Genomic DNA, 15,847 nt, shown 5'->3' with positions numbered 1-15,847 from the left:
ACACCCACACCCACACACACCCACACACACCCACACACACCCATACACCCACACCCACACACAGACACCCACACACTCACACACACCCCCCCCACACCCACACCCCACACCCCCACCCCCCCCACACCCCACACACCCACCCACCCACCCCCACACCCCCACACACACCCACACCCACCCACCCTCCCCACGCACACCCCCACACACATGCACACGCACACACACACACCCACACCCCCCCACACACCCACACACACCCACACACCCACACACACCCACACACACCCATACACACACACCCACACCCACACACTCACACACACCCCCCCCACACACCCACACCCCACACACCCACCCACCCACCCCCACACCCCCACACCCCCACACACACCCACACACACCCACCCCCCCACGCACACCCCCACACACATGCACACGCACACACACACACCCACACCCCCCCCACACACCCACACCCCCACACACACACCCACACACCCACACACACCCATACACACACACACCCACACACAGACACTCACACACACCCACACACCCCCACACCCACAACCCCCCCCCCCCCCCACACACACACACACGGTTGCTGGGGCACTTCCTTCCCTGGAGAGGCTGGTGTGATGGGCCTGCACTGCTCTACATGGGCAGGAGGCTGGATGGAGTGACCTGTGTGCTCCTGGCTCTCAAGGGTGGTCTGGAATCAACCAGAGGTGGCTTCACGTAGCCTAAGGCTGAGCTCTTGAAGGTCAGTAACATTTCACTTTCCTGTCACCGCTGATGAGCAAATGAAGTGAACTTCCCCTGCAACTAAAGCTGTTATCACAAGGCACCAAACTTAATCATTTCAACTATTTTTAAGAAAAAAATATATTGTTTTCTTCCTTAAGACAGACACAAATAATAATTCAATTTTCTAAGCCAGTGGGTTCTGTGAGATAGTAGTTCCAAGGGATGTTAGTAGGTGTTATTTGAGGAAAAAAAGGCAGGGAGAAGGGTTCGGGGCTTAGGGAACACAGGTGAACGAAAGTAAATCTACTTTTCTACTGCAGGACTTCTCAGGGCCTTTTACTACATCAGTGTATGGTTTTGATTTGCTGAAAGAGAGATGTAGTGTGCAGGATCTCCCAGATGTATTTGGTCATGGGATCCTTTTGTCATCGAGTCCTCAAAGGATAAATATTTATAGAACGCACTGGGGACTGCAGGGCTAAGAGGTCTCCCACCTCCCGGGACCTACGGAGCATGCAGAGCACAGCCCACTGCGGATTACAGTTCTGTGTCTGCTCTTTAGTCTGTCTGTCTCACTCTGGACCAGTCAGCATCTTTGCCTCATACACAGCCCCTTTCTCTGCCTCCCTCTAAATCCCTACTTTTCCTCTGCTGTCATCTGAAATACCAGGTAACTAGTGGACTTGGTAAGAATTGACTGAAGGGTAAGGACATGGGGCCCCGAGTGATGTACACAGCCTTGGACATCTGCTCTGGGATGATTATCTCAGCCACGCTTTGTCTTGCTTGGCACAGGCCAGGCTCTGTACCACGGCAGGCTTGCAGAGCCCTCTCCTCCCCGTAAGGGGAGTCCTACTGCATCGCTCTGCGTCCGAATCACAGCTCTAACTTCAGTTCTTAAGTCTGACTTGGTATTTGCATATTTGTGTGTGTGTTCATGTGCATGTGTGTGTGTGTCAGTGAATCATCTCACAGATATTATTTTGATTATTTGATTTTTCAAATATTAAGTTACTCATAATACTTCTTGTTGATGTCCCATTGATAACAAGCGATGCTCTTGGCTGGCTGGTGTTCTTGGAAGTGGTGGGCAGTAGAGATGGCCTCAGAGCCTTTGCAGTGGTCTTCACTGGTGTGGATCAAAGCCTCAACTCCTCCCCATGTCGTTTGACTCTCCAGTGTCACCTCCTATGGCCCACTGCTTGTCCCATATCCCATGGTCCAGCGGGCCTCCCTGCTTGCTGCTCCCCACTCAGTGACACTGTCCCACTTCCATGCCTTGGCTCGTGGTGTCACCTCTGCTGGAATGCCCTTCCCTCTCCTCTCCTCTGCTGTGAAAAATTCCTCTGACTCATCAAGGCTCAGAGCACGTGTTTGTCTGTGGTCAGGACCCTCCTCATGCTCTGCACCCCTCCACGGCTCCATCTTCCCTCGCACACTGTCCTCAGGGCTCCTTTGGCCTCCCAGCCCTACAGGACCTCCTACTGCTCTGGCTGCTGGATGGGCTCTCAGCTTGGCTGAGGCCAGGACCCCTCGGATCCACCTCTGCATTCATGGGTCCAGAACAGGGCCTGCCCACAGCTGGTGTCAGCTGGTGTCAGAATCCACCACAGTGGCTTCAGGAGGCCCTGTCTGCCTCGGTTCTTAGACTCCATCCGACGGAGCGGCCACAGTGGCCCAGTGTCGATGTCCAGTGTCCTGGCAAAAAGTGAGGAAAGCCCAAGTCCCTCCCCACGGCAGGCTTTTCTGACTTTTTTTTTTGGCTGCAGGTAGAACTTCTCTCCCAATACCCTCTAAGATGGTAGTTAGGCTGGGAGGCTGGGGCTCCAGTTGTGTGCGCACACAGGCCCATTTTCATGAATTCTCTGGAGATGGAGAGGGGGAAATGTTACTTTTCCTTAACATGGTGGCAGAGGCACTTGGGAAGTAGACGAGATGCCTGAGGGCCCTGGGGGATGTTCCCAGTTGTGCCCCCCCCATGCTGACCGCTCCCCAGCACTGCCCACAAATACCTTGTGTACCAACCAGTACAGCCCAGCAGGGCGCCCCCCCCCCCACCCCCGCACCGCCTTGATTTGCTGAGGTGCCCAGAAAGTCCCCAGGGCGGATCCACCGCTCCACCCCTCCCATCCTTATGTGTGTCTCTGGCTCTGTCTCCCGCCCCCCTCCCCTATTCACTTATTCTGACAACAGATGTTTCTCAAGTGCTTACTTTGTTTGCAGAGAAGTAGGAGAAAATGACCTGGCCACAGAATCTGGCCCTGCCCTGAGCCGGGCATGGAGGGTAGAGGGGGTTCAACCTCATCCTGGGTGGCAGCGAGTCCTCCCTCTGTCTGGGGCTGAACATGCCCAAGGCCCCAAGGAGCTGGCACGAGGACCCGGGCACGCAGAGCGCGGTTTCCCGCCAGACCTCTCGGGGGTCCTGTCCTCCTGGCAGGCCCAGGGGAGATGTCGCCTTGTTGACCTGTGGCCTTGGGAGAGCGGGTCTCCTGCCGCCTCCTGCCTGGCACTTCCCCTGCACACACGTGTACCTGTTCTCCTCTTGACATGTGCATTCCCCAGCCTCTCACCACCCACCTGTCACCCCATCTAAATCCACTCACTTAAAGAAGCAAAAAGTCAAGACTTACAGCCTGGTGAGATTCACGCCTGCAACAATTCTCTTGTATAAAATCCCAACTAAAATATGTCTTTCAAAATGTACTAAGAAGAAACCCCTGGTACCTGCGCTGTGATAAGACATGGGCCTCTCTGTGGGCCAGGCCCCCTTTCCCCTCCCAGTGGCCAGTGAAACCCACCTGCGGGCCTGGCCCTTGGTCCACCTGTTTGAAACCTGCAATAGAACCAGAATGGGAGGTTTCCGGCCCCCAGGTGGTGGCTGGGGGTGAGAGGGGAGAATCCGGGAGCAGCCCTCTTCCTGGGGTTTCTCATGGGTCCCCCACCTTGGCTGCACGTTAGCATTACCTACTGGGGGATGACTGGAGATGCACAGGCTGCGTCAGGCATTAGCACTTTTAAATCTCAGAGGTGACTGAGATGAACTGATAACCAAGGCTAGAGCCCCCGGCCTGTCCCTGGACCTCCCACCACAGCACAAGTTAGGAAAGCAGCCTAGTGGGTCCCGGCCTGCTGGGGCTTACCTAGCTGCTCCTGGGGGTGTCTCTGGAGGACTGCACTGGAGCACGCCCTGGGTCCCACGGTGCCTCCGGGAAGGGGACAGCGTGGCTGTGTCCACTGTGCCCTCACAGGCCGAGGGACTGCCTGAGTTGCTCGTAGCCCCTCAGTGATCTGGGGGCTTTCCTCTCTCCCCGCTAGGTGTGTATTAGTTTCCTGGGACTGCTATAGCAAATTGCCACAAACCAAGTGGCTGAAAACAACGGAAGTTTATTCTCTCACAATTCCGGAGGTTGGAAGTCTGGAATGAGCAGAGCCACGCTCTCTCCAAAGGCCTGGGAGGGAATCCTTCCTGCCACTTGCAGTCATCGGATTTAGGGCCCACCCCAAATCCTGGATGATTTTTCATCTTGAAACCCTTAACTAATTACATTCACAAAGACCCTCTTTCCAAATAAGGTCACATTCTGAGATTCCAGGTGGACAGAATTTGGGAAGAGGACACTCTTCAACCCACTACACAGTGTCCCAGCACCTCCCAGTCTGATCCCATTGGAGACCCCTCCAGGCTCCAGGCCCCTCTGGTGCTTCACGTGCTACTGGCCCAGCATCTGACCTGGGGAAGCCATTTCCCCAGGAGCCTATCTGGCAGCAAGTCTTTTTGTTCTTACAGGGCTTTTCAGAATGATCAGATGTTTCTTTATGTAACATTTGTAAGTTGATTTAATAAAGTAAATAGGTTTACTGGGGCCTGGTCACTGACGCTATGGCGCTGCCCATCTGGCTGCTCAGCAGCCTCCAAACCAGCGCCTGCCCCACCCGGACGATTCACCCCTGCAGCACGGGTGGCCTTTCAGGGGAGCCGAGCTCCCGCTGGGTCCCACAGCAGCACATCCCAGGTGCCCAGGGAGGGGGCGTTTGTGATGACCATGGTGTGTGAGGGGTCATCCGCGTGGGGCTGGACGCTTTGAAGTCTCTCTTTCCGGGGCAGCGAGCTCTGCTAATGCTTGTCCAACCAGACTCAGGAAGGTGGTCTGGAGGCTGCCAGGCTTGGGCAGCCAAGCCCCACACCTGAAGTGTCTCCACATTGCCTTCACTGGTGGGCCTGAAGTGGGCCACAGTGAGGAAGAAGGACCTGGGGATGGGTCAAGCCAGAATGTCCTCCTTGGACACCCAGCCTCACGCTCATGGGCGCTGCTCTCTGGTCCCCTCCTCTGCTGGGGCCAGGGAAAAGGAAGGGGATGGGGACTTGGGGGTAGGTTGCTGATGGTACTGAGCACCTTTCTGTCAGGGGGTCACTGTAAGGAGATGAGTGAGCCCACACAGAGCCCACAGCAGCCAAGAGAGACCAGGAGAGAGGGTTCCCTCTGATAGGTGGGGGGGTGCCCGGGGCTCCACCTTGAAGAGGAGGTGCAGCCAGTCAGACGAGTGGATGGGTCGGCGTGCAGGGTCCAGGGGAGATGGCTTTTGTGGCCACAGCATGGAGCACTTGGTCAGCAAGAGGCAGGAGATTCAGAGGAGCCAAATGGCGTGCTGCAAGGGCACCAGGCAAGGCAGCTGGGCCCTTGGCCTCCGGGGTGCACGGCGCAGCACCCGTCCCATCTGCCAGGGTGTGTGTGCACATCGTACTGTGCTGGGCACTCAGCTCTGAGGGCAAGGTCCGGTTGTGGGGTGGCCAGGCTGCAGTTCTGCAAGGACAGATCCTGGGCGGGGGGCGGGTAGAGGTGAGGGGGTGGCCTCACGTGGCCTCCTCCCCCGGGGAGTGTGGTCTGCGGCTGGAGTGCTGGCATGGGGCTGAGGCTTACGTCGTAACCAACACTGCTGTCATCGTCCAGGTACCGCCCTGCTCATCCTCCCATTCTCCCATCCTACATTAATGCGTGAAGCTCGTCAAGAGTGTTGTGGTCCTTAGGGGCGTGGAGCTTCAGACAAGGCAGGGATCAGTGGCTGTTCTAGTGGGTGTGGAAGGCTTCCTGGAGGACAGGGTGGGAGCTGAGTGGGAAAGGGCAGGGAGGATCTGACGCCACTGCGTGGGAGGGAGGGCTAGTATGCTGAAGGAGAAGCCTTGGTGGGAGCCCCAGGTGCAATGATCCAGTGCTGCGCATGCGTGGGGGGCAGTGCGGGGGCGGGCTCTGCCTTTTTGGAGCGGAGGGTCCTAGCGGGCCTGTGGAGGGGCTACTGGCCGAGCTGCCTTTTGACTTCCACGGCCTTAGGTACTTTTGCCTTCCCGGGCACTTTGCGCCTTCCTTCGTTAAAAAGCAATATATATATACACACAAATATATATAATGTATGTAAATTATATTTTATAACTGTATTGTTATAAAGATGAAGACAATACAGGCTGGATTCATTATTATATATCATTATTATTATATTCATCTTTTTCTTTTGATTTTATTTTATTTATTTTTTTTTTTTTAAAGGATTTTCTTATTTATTTATTTATTTATTTATTTTTGGCTGTGTTGGGTCTTCGGTTCGTGCGAGGGCTTTCTCCAGTTGCGGCAAGCGGGGGCCACTCTTCATCGCGGTGCGGGGACCGCTCTTCATCGCGGTGCGCGGGCCTTTCTCTATCGCGGCCCCTCCCGTCACGGGGCACAGGCTCCAGACGCGCAGGCTCAGCAATTGTGGCTCACGGGCCCAGCTGCTCCGTGGCATGTGGGATCTTCCCAGACCAGGGCTCGAACCCGTGTCCCCTGCATTAGCAGGCAGATTCTCAACCACTGCGCCACCAGGGAAGCCCCTTTCTTTTGATTTTAAAAGAAATTAAAAGTTAAAAAGTTAAAAAAAAAAAAAAAACATTTTTCTGGGCCTCTAAAAGTACTGTGGGTTCCGGGCTCTGTGCCTGCTGTCCCAGCGGGTAATGGGCCTAGTTGATGAGGCTCTGGAAGCCCTAGGAGCTCAGCGGGGCTTGGGCTTACGGGGCAGGGAATGGAGAGCTATTGTGGTTCCTACGGTGGGCACCGATGGGATCAAAGACCCCAGAGTTTGCAGGAGACAGGCCTGTGGACCCTGGCCAGGGCAGGGATGGCAGTTGCAGCAGGGCCCGCAGACTTGGATGCAGCTCTGTGAGTGGAAGGGCAGGGCAGGGGAGGGAGGAGCGTGACTGAGCAGTCATGCAGGGCTGCGTGGGATATGAGTGAGGGGCCTGGGCCAAGCCTGGGCCTAGACACACAGGACAGTGGGAGGGGCGAGCGGACAGAGTAGGCCTGTGGGGCGCAGAAGAGGGAGAGGAGTGGGCCCTGGGTTTCTGTCCAGACGCCCCAGAAGATTATCGGTGCCATCGACACAAAGCAAAATGAAAAGTCGAGTGGGAGGTGATAGTGGAACAGCCAAGTGAAGACGTTTGAAAATGGCTGTTATGTGGGTGGGCCCAGGAGACGCTGGAAGGATCTGGATTCCTGAAGCCCCAAGAGCTACTGAGTTTTCTGGGTCGGACTGTAGAGAGCAGGTGGAGGGCCAGGAGCAGGGGCCTTTCCCCATAGAATCCAAGATGCCACGTATCCCAGGTGGTGTCCGGGTAACCACCGGGCACCTGGAGAGACGGGGGCAGGATCTTCCACCCCTGTCGAGGTGGTCAGAGTGGGGTCACACAGAGGAGGAAGAGTCAGCACATCCTCTTATATCAGCTCTTTTTTTCTTCTCCAAAACAATGCTGCATGCAGGGGCCTGGGTTCAAATCCCAGCTCTGTCACTTAGCTGAGAGATTCTGGGCCAGCATCCCAGTTTCTTAGTATTGCATTTTTTAACCTGGAAATTATTTGGATGGCCTTTAACCCCTGCGTCACCTAGACCAGTGGCCTCAAACTTTAGCAGTAGGGATGTGGTTAATTTGTATTTAAACCATAGCTCATGGAGGTCTGAAAGCCTAGGTGATGGAAAATTATAGGCCAGAAATACTGTTGATAAAAATGTACATTACTATACTCTATATAGAGAGCGAAGCAAACCAACAACTCCACAACAAACTAAGTTGGTAATGATGAAGTGAAGCTAACAACTTACTAACAAAGTTTTTTCATGGGAAACTGTAGGCCTCCCAACCATGCTTGCACGTGCACATGTGCAGAGCTCTGGCACTCCGCCAGATGCTGCCAGGGCCTCAGACTTCTGGCAGAACACTGGACTCCATCTTTGCTTAGCTCTAGCAACATGATGATTTTATCATATTAATGCAGTAGAGTTCCACCTTTTGCAAACATTAGGTTCTGTGGTCGAAATGTGAGGTGACACTCTTACATAGTGAAATGTCCCTGAATGCCAGGCAGCTTGGCAAGATGACCTTGCCCTCAGACACCCACTGGGGCACCACCAGTCACCCAGGTGCTCCTTTTGGACGTTTACCTGGGACTGGTCTGAGGGCAGACTTGCTGTAACATCTTTTCTTTCCCTCCCTCCTCTCCCCTGCGCTTCTCTCCCTCTCTTTTGTCAAGCATATTGCAAATTAGGTATGCAGTCAGCCTCTAGTAGAGAAACCTGACTAACCTGGCTTAAACAAGGAAGGGCTTTGGTTTTTCAGGTGAGAGAAGTCACGGTAGGACTTGAGGTGGCCCAGCTGCACAGTGATGCCGTCAGGCAGGTCCCAGAGCCCTGCTGTCATTCTATTCTGCCTCCTTGTTCTGTGGGTTATCTTTTTTTTTTTTTTTTTTTTTTTTTTTTTTTTTTTCCACACACACACACTGTATTTTATTTTTACAAGAGATAGATAGACTGACACCAAGCATTGTACATGGATGACCACAACAAAAGCAACAATGATTGCAATTACCAAACATGAAACACACTTATACTATGTCATAACATTGACATTCAGTCCAGTAATCCTCCACTGTAACAGCTCCTTTACTTTGCAGTGAAAATTGATTTGTATATTCTTTTCCTCTGAGTCCTTGTGGGATTTTTTTTTTTTTTAATTCAGACAGAAAGTCACAAAAATTATACTCATCCTCATCAGTTCACTCAGTCCCATGTAATTAATTTCTTTTTTTTCATCTTGATCTTTTGTTAGCACTTTTATGAGTTCATCAGTTTTTCATTAGAGTTCTGAAAATGCTTATTCATTCAGTTCAGCAGTACAGTCAGTTACCAGAAACCTGTACTTGTCAGAGTCTTTTCCATGAATTTCTTGAAGATGAAACTCTTTTATAGGAACATATTTGCAAAATCATCAGAGTACACCCAGAACTGTCTGTAAATGACAAAAGACTTAAAAATGACCATGGTTCTGTGGGTTATCTTCATGCAGCCTGGCTCTATAGGTCACCTCTGCGTTCAAGGCAGAAAAAGATAGCAAGAGCCTCCCTGGAATCCCCTCCCCCTCCAGCAGACTGCAGCTTATGTCTTATTGGCCAGAACTGAGTCACACGATCACCGTTATCCTCTAGAGAGGCTGGGAAAGCAGAATTTCACTTTTACAGTTTCCAGGCTGGCAAGGGAGTAGGAGGTTGCCGGTTGGTATTGGGGGAGTCCAATAGCACCTGCTAGCGTTCATAAGTGAAGTGGCCCCATCATGCAGCTCTGACCCAGGTTTTAGTAATCCTTCCTAATTCACTTCATAGGTTACTCGTAGATAGCTCTTAGATGCCCTCAAAAGTCCATCCCCCAGAACATGTTTCTCCCTAAGAGATGAGGAGAGGGCTGATGCACTGCATCCATTTGTGAGCCTGTGGGAGACCTCTTAGGGAGCTTCAGGCCACACATCCCTGGGCATCTGTGTGGCTTCTGGAAGGATTGACTAATTTTGATGACATTTCACCCCTTGTTTAAAGTTGTAAGGTGCATATTGTTTGGTTGATGTTTCAGAGCACAGTCAGGGAATAAAAGAGCAATTGATAAATATTTGTATTGGGTGGTGACTGGCATAAGCCACTCCCCATTGGGAGGAAAGTGGCCACAGGGACTGTGTAGACTTTGAGACTGAGGTGTCTGAAAGAATCCAGGTACCTGCGCTGTGGCCTCCCAGCCAGCCACCCCTCCTCCGCAGCACTTGGTTGAGCTGCTGGCAAGGCCAGACCGTGCCCAGCGTGTTTTCCAGAGGCTGCTGTCTCCTTCCCCTCACAGCATCCACTTGCTGGTCTGAATCCGTAAGTTTTGCCAGCTTCATTTTGCATGCTCATTTGCATGACTTTACCCTGATACTCTCATCTGATGGCTGGTGGTGCAGAGCACAAACAGCAGCTTCATTGTCAAGGGTTTGTCATGCCCAGCTGCTTTCTGCCACTTGGGGATGCTTCCCCAGCCACCGGCCAAGGCCTGGCCAAGGCTAAAAGAAGACACACATACGTTCCTTTTCATGATTTCTCTTCCAGAGAAGAGAATCTTGAGTCAATTTATGCAAATTACCATGCAAATTTCCACAGCACACTTTATTACTGTGTCTTGTCAGAATGTGGATGCGAAATTACATTTCATAATAAATGCATGTAGCAAAAACGATTTCAACAAGTGCCTCAGGAAACATCTCTTTCCTCGGTCATATGCTGGGCCAATGGGAGCTTTTGTGTAGAGGGAGGCGTGTAACGCGCCATCATTCTGCACCGTGTGTCTGAGCCCCTGTTAACACTGGTTAACACCACCTTCTGAAGAAGATAAATGTGGACGCAGCTATGAAATCTATCCTTGTTAAGGTTCCGCCTGTTTTGTATAAAACGAAGTGCCTGCCATTTTTCATAAGCAGTACAGTTGGCAAGTACAGCAATATTAAAGGAATAAATAAGCATTGCCAGGTTTGGGGTGATCTAACCACAGCAGGATGCAGTCCAGCCTCCTCGGAGGGGCATCGAGCAGTACAGGAGGCTCACCCAGCACAGTCGAGGAGGGAAGGGGAGGATCGTGGGGGTCATGCACTGGTAGGAGAGTCTCAGAGTCAAGCCTGCTGCTCATGTTGTCTTGATACCCTCTTTACATCCTTGTGGAAAAGTTTCCAGCAAGAATAATTTACTGCATACCTCATAAGAGGAAACAGAATACAGAGAATGAATGCTGTGGCCAAGACTCCATGGTTCCTTTGGAACCCACCTCTTTGAGGGCCAGCCTTTCCTGAAGCTCTGGGAACACTCATTTATTGGGATGTGAATACAGATTACAAGCACAAGGGCTCCCAGGACCAAGTTTCTACAGCATCTTTTGGAAATCCCTCAGTCAGTTGGTCAGTCCTCATTTTGTTTGCACAGAGTACCTTCACGCAGTCTAACTCATGTGATCCAAGAGTCCTTGAAGGAAGCTGTGATTATCCCCATTTTAGAGATAAGAAGCTGAGGGCCAGAGAGGCTGTCATTTTTCCAGGATACTCCCAACACAGTGTTCTTCCAAGCCCATTATACAGCATTCAGAGCCTGACAAGGCACTGGCAGAGGTCCCTGAAGACAGACCAGGGCCCTCTGGGCACATGACCCCACCCAGGTCCATTTGGGTGGGGCACTCTGCTAGCTGCATGCCAGATGCTCTAGGCCTGGCCTTGCACTGCCCTAGGAGGCACTGACAGGGAGCCTAGGTTTGCTGGCAGAAATCTGTCCCCCTCCCCCATGGAGGCTCCTGGTCACCTCAGCCTCTTAGCCTCCTGGCCTCACCAGGGCTGTGTGCATACATCGATCTGGGCTTTACCTTCAAAGCAGAAATGACTCCCTCCCCACCACACACTCATACCCACACAAGCCTCTTACACCTACTACTTTCCACATGCAGATACACAGTTGCATGCACACCTGTGTATCTCCATTCATCATGTGTCTACTCGCATACACTCATACACACATTCCCATCAATACACTCACACACTGTATGACCTGTGCTGACCTTTGAGAGGGAATGGAGGTTGTGGCCTACCTGGATAGCTAGTTGTTCTTTTTGTCTGGTGTCCCCATATTATCCTTTCAGATAATTTCTGTTGATCCGTTTTCAAGTTCACTGTTTCATCTGTCATTTGCTGTCTTCTGTTAAGCATTTAAAAATTTCAGATATTGTATTTTTAGTTCTAAATTTATATTTGCTTCTTTATAGTTTCTCTTTCTCTGCTGAGATGCACAGATTAAAATCTGTGTCTTTATTGTGAGCATGTTTTCTTTATATGTTTGAGCATAATTGTATTAGCTGCCTAAAAATGCTTGCTACTTCCAACATCTGGGTCACCTCGGGGTTGGTCTCCATTTATTCTTTTTTTTTCTTAAATATGGCTTTTACTTCATATGTATAGTAATTTTGAGTTGTATACTACACATTGTGATTAAGACTATGGATTCTGCTTGTTCCTTTGGAATAGTAATTGTTGAACCCAAATTCTCAATTCTCTCCCCCATGGTAGGCAGCAACTTAAATTCTCAATTCTCTCCCCCATGGTAGGCAGCTGAACAAAGTTCAGCTTTGTTTGTTTGGTTTTCAGTCTTAGGCTGCTTGTGGTCTCTTTGGGCCAGAGATTTGGGTAGAATTTACATGCAGAATTTGGGATTTCTCATCTCCAGGATTTTCCACATTTTCCGGCTGCTGTGATAGTTTTATGATCTGCCCTCTCATTTTTAACCAGTAAGACTATGGGTTTCTTGCCAAGTTGTAGCCACCCCTCAGCTCCAGCCGGGGCTGCCTTTAGGTGAATAAACAGTCATAAAAACAGGAGCCTTGGGGCTTCCCTGGTGGCGCAGTGGTTGAGAATCTGCCTGCCGATGCAGGGTACACGGGTTCGGGCCCTGGTCTGGGAGGATCCCACATGCCGCGGAGCAACTGGGCCCGTGAGCCACAACTACTGAGCCTGCGCGTGTGGAGCCTGTGCTCCGCAACGGGAGAGGCCGCGATAGTGAGAGGCCCGCGCAGCGCGATGAAGAGGGGCCCCCGCTGGCTGCAGCTAGAGAAAGCCCTCGCACAGAAACGAAGACCCAACACAGCCAAAAATAAAATAAAATAAATAAATTAATTTAAAAAAAAAAAACAAAAAAAACCAGGAGCCTTGCCCAGGGCCATTCTCTTCTTTTAAGTGTTGACTCCCCTCTAGATTCTACCTGCTTTTGTCACTTTCTAGTGCCTTCAGATACTTGTTTTTTACATTCTGCTCAGAATTTATAATTGTAATCTGTAAGAGGGTTGGTTCTGATTACCAAAATCAGAACACCCCCATTCCCTCCATCTGGGATTTACTCCCCGTACTTCCCATCCTCGACTATTTCCCCATCTTCACCTGCTGGAAAGTTAGTATTCACTCAAGGACTGGCATAGTTGCCCTGCCTTTCCTCAAGAAATCAATCAGAGGCAAGGTCGCCCTCCTCTTAGAAACCCTCTAACTACAATAGTCCTACGCATCTGTCAGGGACCATAGTTCTGTGTGCTAATCTTAGGTCCTCCACAAGTTTGGAAGTTCAAGGCTGAATCGTGAACTGTGAATAGGTGTTAGCCGTATGGAGGAGCGTTTCACGGGAGGGAACAACTCCTTATAGGCTGGGACCAGGGCTTATTTTGGTCTAACACATAGTAAACACTCAAGAGTGAATAAGTGAATGAGTACTACTTATTTACACCATATGCCAGAAAGGAGCTGCCCAGGAAAGACTGTGACCACCTTCTCCCTGCAGATCTGGCCTGTCTGGGAGCAATGGGCTCCAGCTGGCAGTAGCGTAGGGCCAACTGCTTATGCCTTGTGTCTGGAAAAATAAATGACGCCAAGGAGCTAGAAAATTTCTGGTAACCAAGGCCATCTTAAAAGTTCTTGTTTCTGTTCTGCCCTTAGAGAGCTGACTTTTGTTGTTGTTGTTAAAATGCAAACGAACTTCCTCTTACGTGGACTCTGCCGAGCTCTTATGGCTCATGACCCTAGATTCTGACAGGAGGGAGCCAGGCAGGATGCGACCCCCACACACACACTCAGTGACAGCTTCAGAAATGAAGGGACTTCAGGAAGCAGAGGGAATACAGCTCAACAGTCAGGAGCAGGGGCTTTGCAGTCAGGGAGACCTGGGTTCTAACCCTGCCTCTGCCACCCCCGCCTGTATGACCTCAGTTCTGAGTGAGCCTTGGTTTTTTCATCTGTGATTAGCCCCTTCTGCAGGCATGGGCATCTCCCTGTCTCTCACCCCAGGCAAGGAATCTGCCCCTCCTCCTGGATACCACAGCTTCCTCAGACCAATTACGGCAGGAGCTCAGAATCTACGCAGCTGTTTGCAAACTTTACTGCACAAAGGAGTTATCTGAGGGCTTGTCTGGAATCCTGATTCCCAGACTGACACCCCAGAGATTGTGATTCTGTCTGTCTGGGCTGGGCTCGGCAATCTGCATATTTAACAAGCTTCTGATGTGATTCTGAAGCAAGTGGTCCATGCACTACGTGTTGAGAATTACCAAATCACTGGCCAGTGGGAGAGACTGACTAGTATGAGATCTTTCCAGTTTAGAAGAGAAACTGTTAAATGAGGGGCCCTGAGGCCAAGCTGAGGGCTCAGAAGATGACTGGATTCAGCAGAGGAGCTGAATCTTGATCTCTGATTAGGTTTTAACCATGTGGAAGAGCATTAGAAAACGCACAGAAACACAAAGTGACCTGTGTGTGTAGAGTCCTGACCACAGTATTATTACTAAAGTATAAAGTGCAAGCTGGGAAAGAGGGGAATGAGGTCAAAGGAAGCAAGGGGCGGGCCCTTTGCAGGCCAAGCTGAAGTGTTTGGATTGTTTCCTGGGGGCAGTAGGGAGTGATATGGTCAGATTTATGTTTTAGAAAGATAACACTGGTGCTGGTGAGAGATTATTTATCCAGGGAGAACCTCAGGGCAGAGAGACCAGTCAGGAAGCTGTTGAGGCTATTCAGGTAAAAGAAGTTGGAGGACTGAACTGGGGCAGTGCTGGTGGGGATGGAGAGAAGCAGACAGGTGAAAACACTCAGGAGGCAAAGTATCAGCTCAGTGATTCCTCTGCTGTGAGGGCGTGGACGAGAGAGCAAGGGAAGAGGAGGAACTCAGGAGGGCTTCTGGAGGCTTGGGCACCTATGGAGGTGGAGGTGCCATTCGTCGAGGTGGGGAAAGTAGAAGAAGTAAGTCTGGAGGGGGATGATGGGCTCCGGGTGGGACACATATGTTTAGTGAGAGGTCTAGAGGACACATGGATGGACATGTCCAGTAAGCGGTCAGATACCTGGATCTGGGGCTCAGGACAGAGGTGAGGCCTGGAATGTAGGTTGGGAAGCCAGCAGCACATCCTTTCTGAAGCTGTGACATGAAATGAGGTCCCCTGACACAAAATAGTAGGGAACACCAGCATTTTAGGGACAGAGAAAGGAAGAGGATCCTGTAAGAGGCCAATAAGGAACAGCAGTTAGAGAGGCAGGGAGAGCCAGAGACAAGTCATGTCATGAAAGCAAAGGAAGGAAGAGTGTCAAGGAAGAGATTGGTCCACGGGGTCAAGTACATCTAGTAGAGTCTGGCCTATAGAGTGTCCTTACAATTTGGAGATGAATGGCCATGGCGACCACAGCCAGAGCAGCCTCAGTGGGCAGAGGGGCAAGAGTCAGACCACTGAGCAGTGGGTGAGAAGAGAGGAAGTGGGGACAGCTGGTTTGGGCCCTTTTCCAAGAAGCATACCAAGGGAATGGAGGTGAGAGATTGGCAGAGAGCTGGAGAGCCACTTAGTGACAGGGAAGGGTTTTTTTTTAAGGATGCAAGAATTTTAAGAATGTTTCTTGGATGAAAGGAAAGAGTGAATAGATAATGAGGGGTTGAGAAAAGAGAAAAGAACCTTGATGGCTGAGAGGCTCAGGGCCAAGAGAACCCCAAGGAGAGGCTTGCTTTGACAGAAGGAGCAAATGCTCAGAGCCTGGAGGGATGGGGATATGGCTGGACACACGTAGACAACTTTGCAAATATCTTTGTATCCTGGCTCTGCCATTTCCAGCTGTTGACACTGAGCAAGTAATTTAGCATCTCTTATACAGTTGACCCTTGAACAACGTGGGTCTAAACTGGGCTGGTCCACTTATATGCAATTGTTTTCAGTAGTAAATACTACAGTACTACAC

The 15,847-nt window shown here is 51.0% G+C and overlaps 1 protein-coding gene across 1 annotated transcript in view; it reads left to right on the top strand.

The window, feature by feature from the left end:
* Positions 1-15,847, top strand: part of RAB6B (RAB6B, member RAS oncogene family) — a 61,298-nt gene that overhangs the window by 27,749 nt on the left and 17,702 nt on the right. The window lies entirely within an intron of this gene.

The sequence above is a fragment of the Balaenoptera acutorostrata genome, chromosome 4 (genome assembly GCF_949987535.1).
Source record: "Balaenoptera acutorostrata chromosome 4, mBalAcu1.1, whole genome shotgun sequence".
NCBI lineage: Eukaryota > Metazoa > Chordata > Mammalia > Artiodactyla > Balaenopteridae > Balaenoptera > Balaenoptera acutorostrata.
The sequence above is the reverse complement of the archived record's forward strand: the minus strand, read 5'-3'. Positions and strand labels throughout refer to the sequence as shown.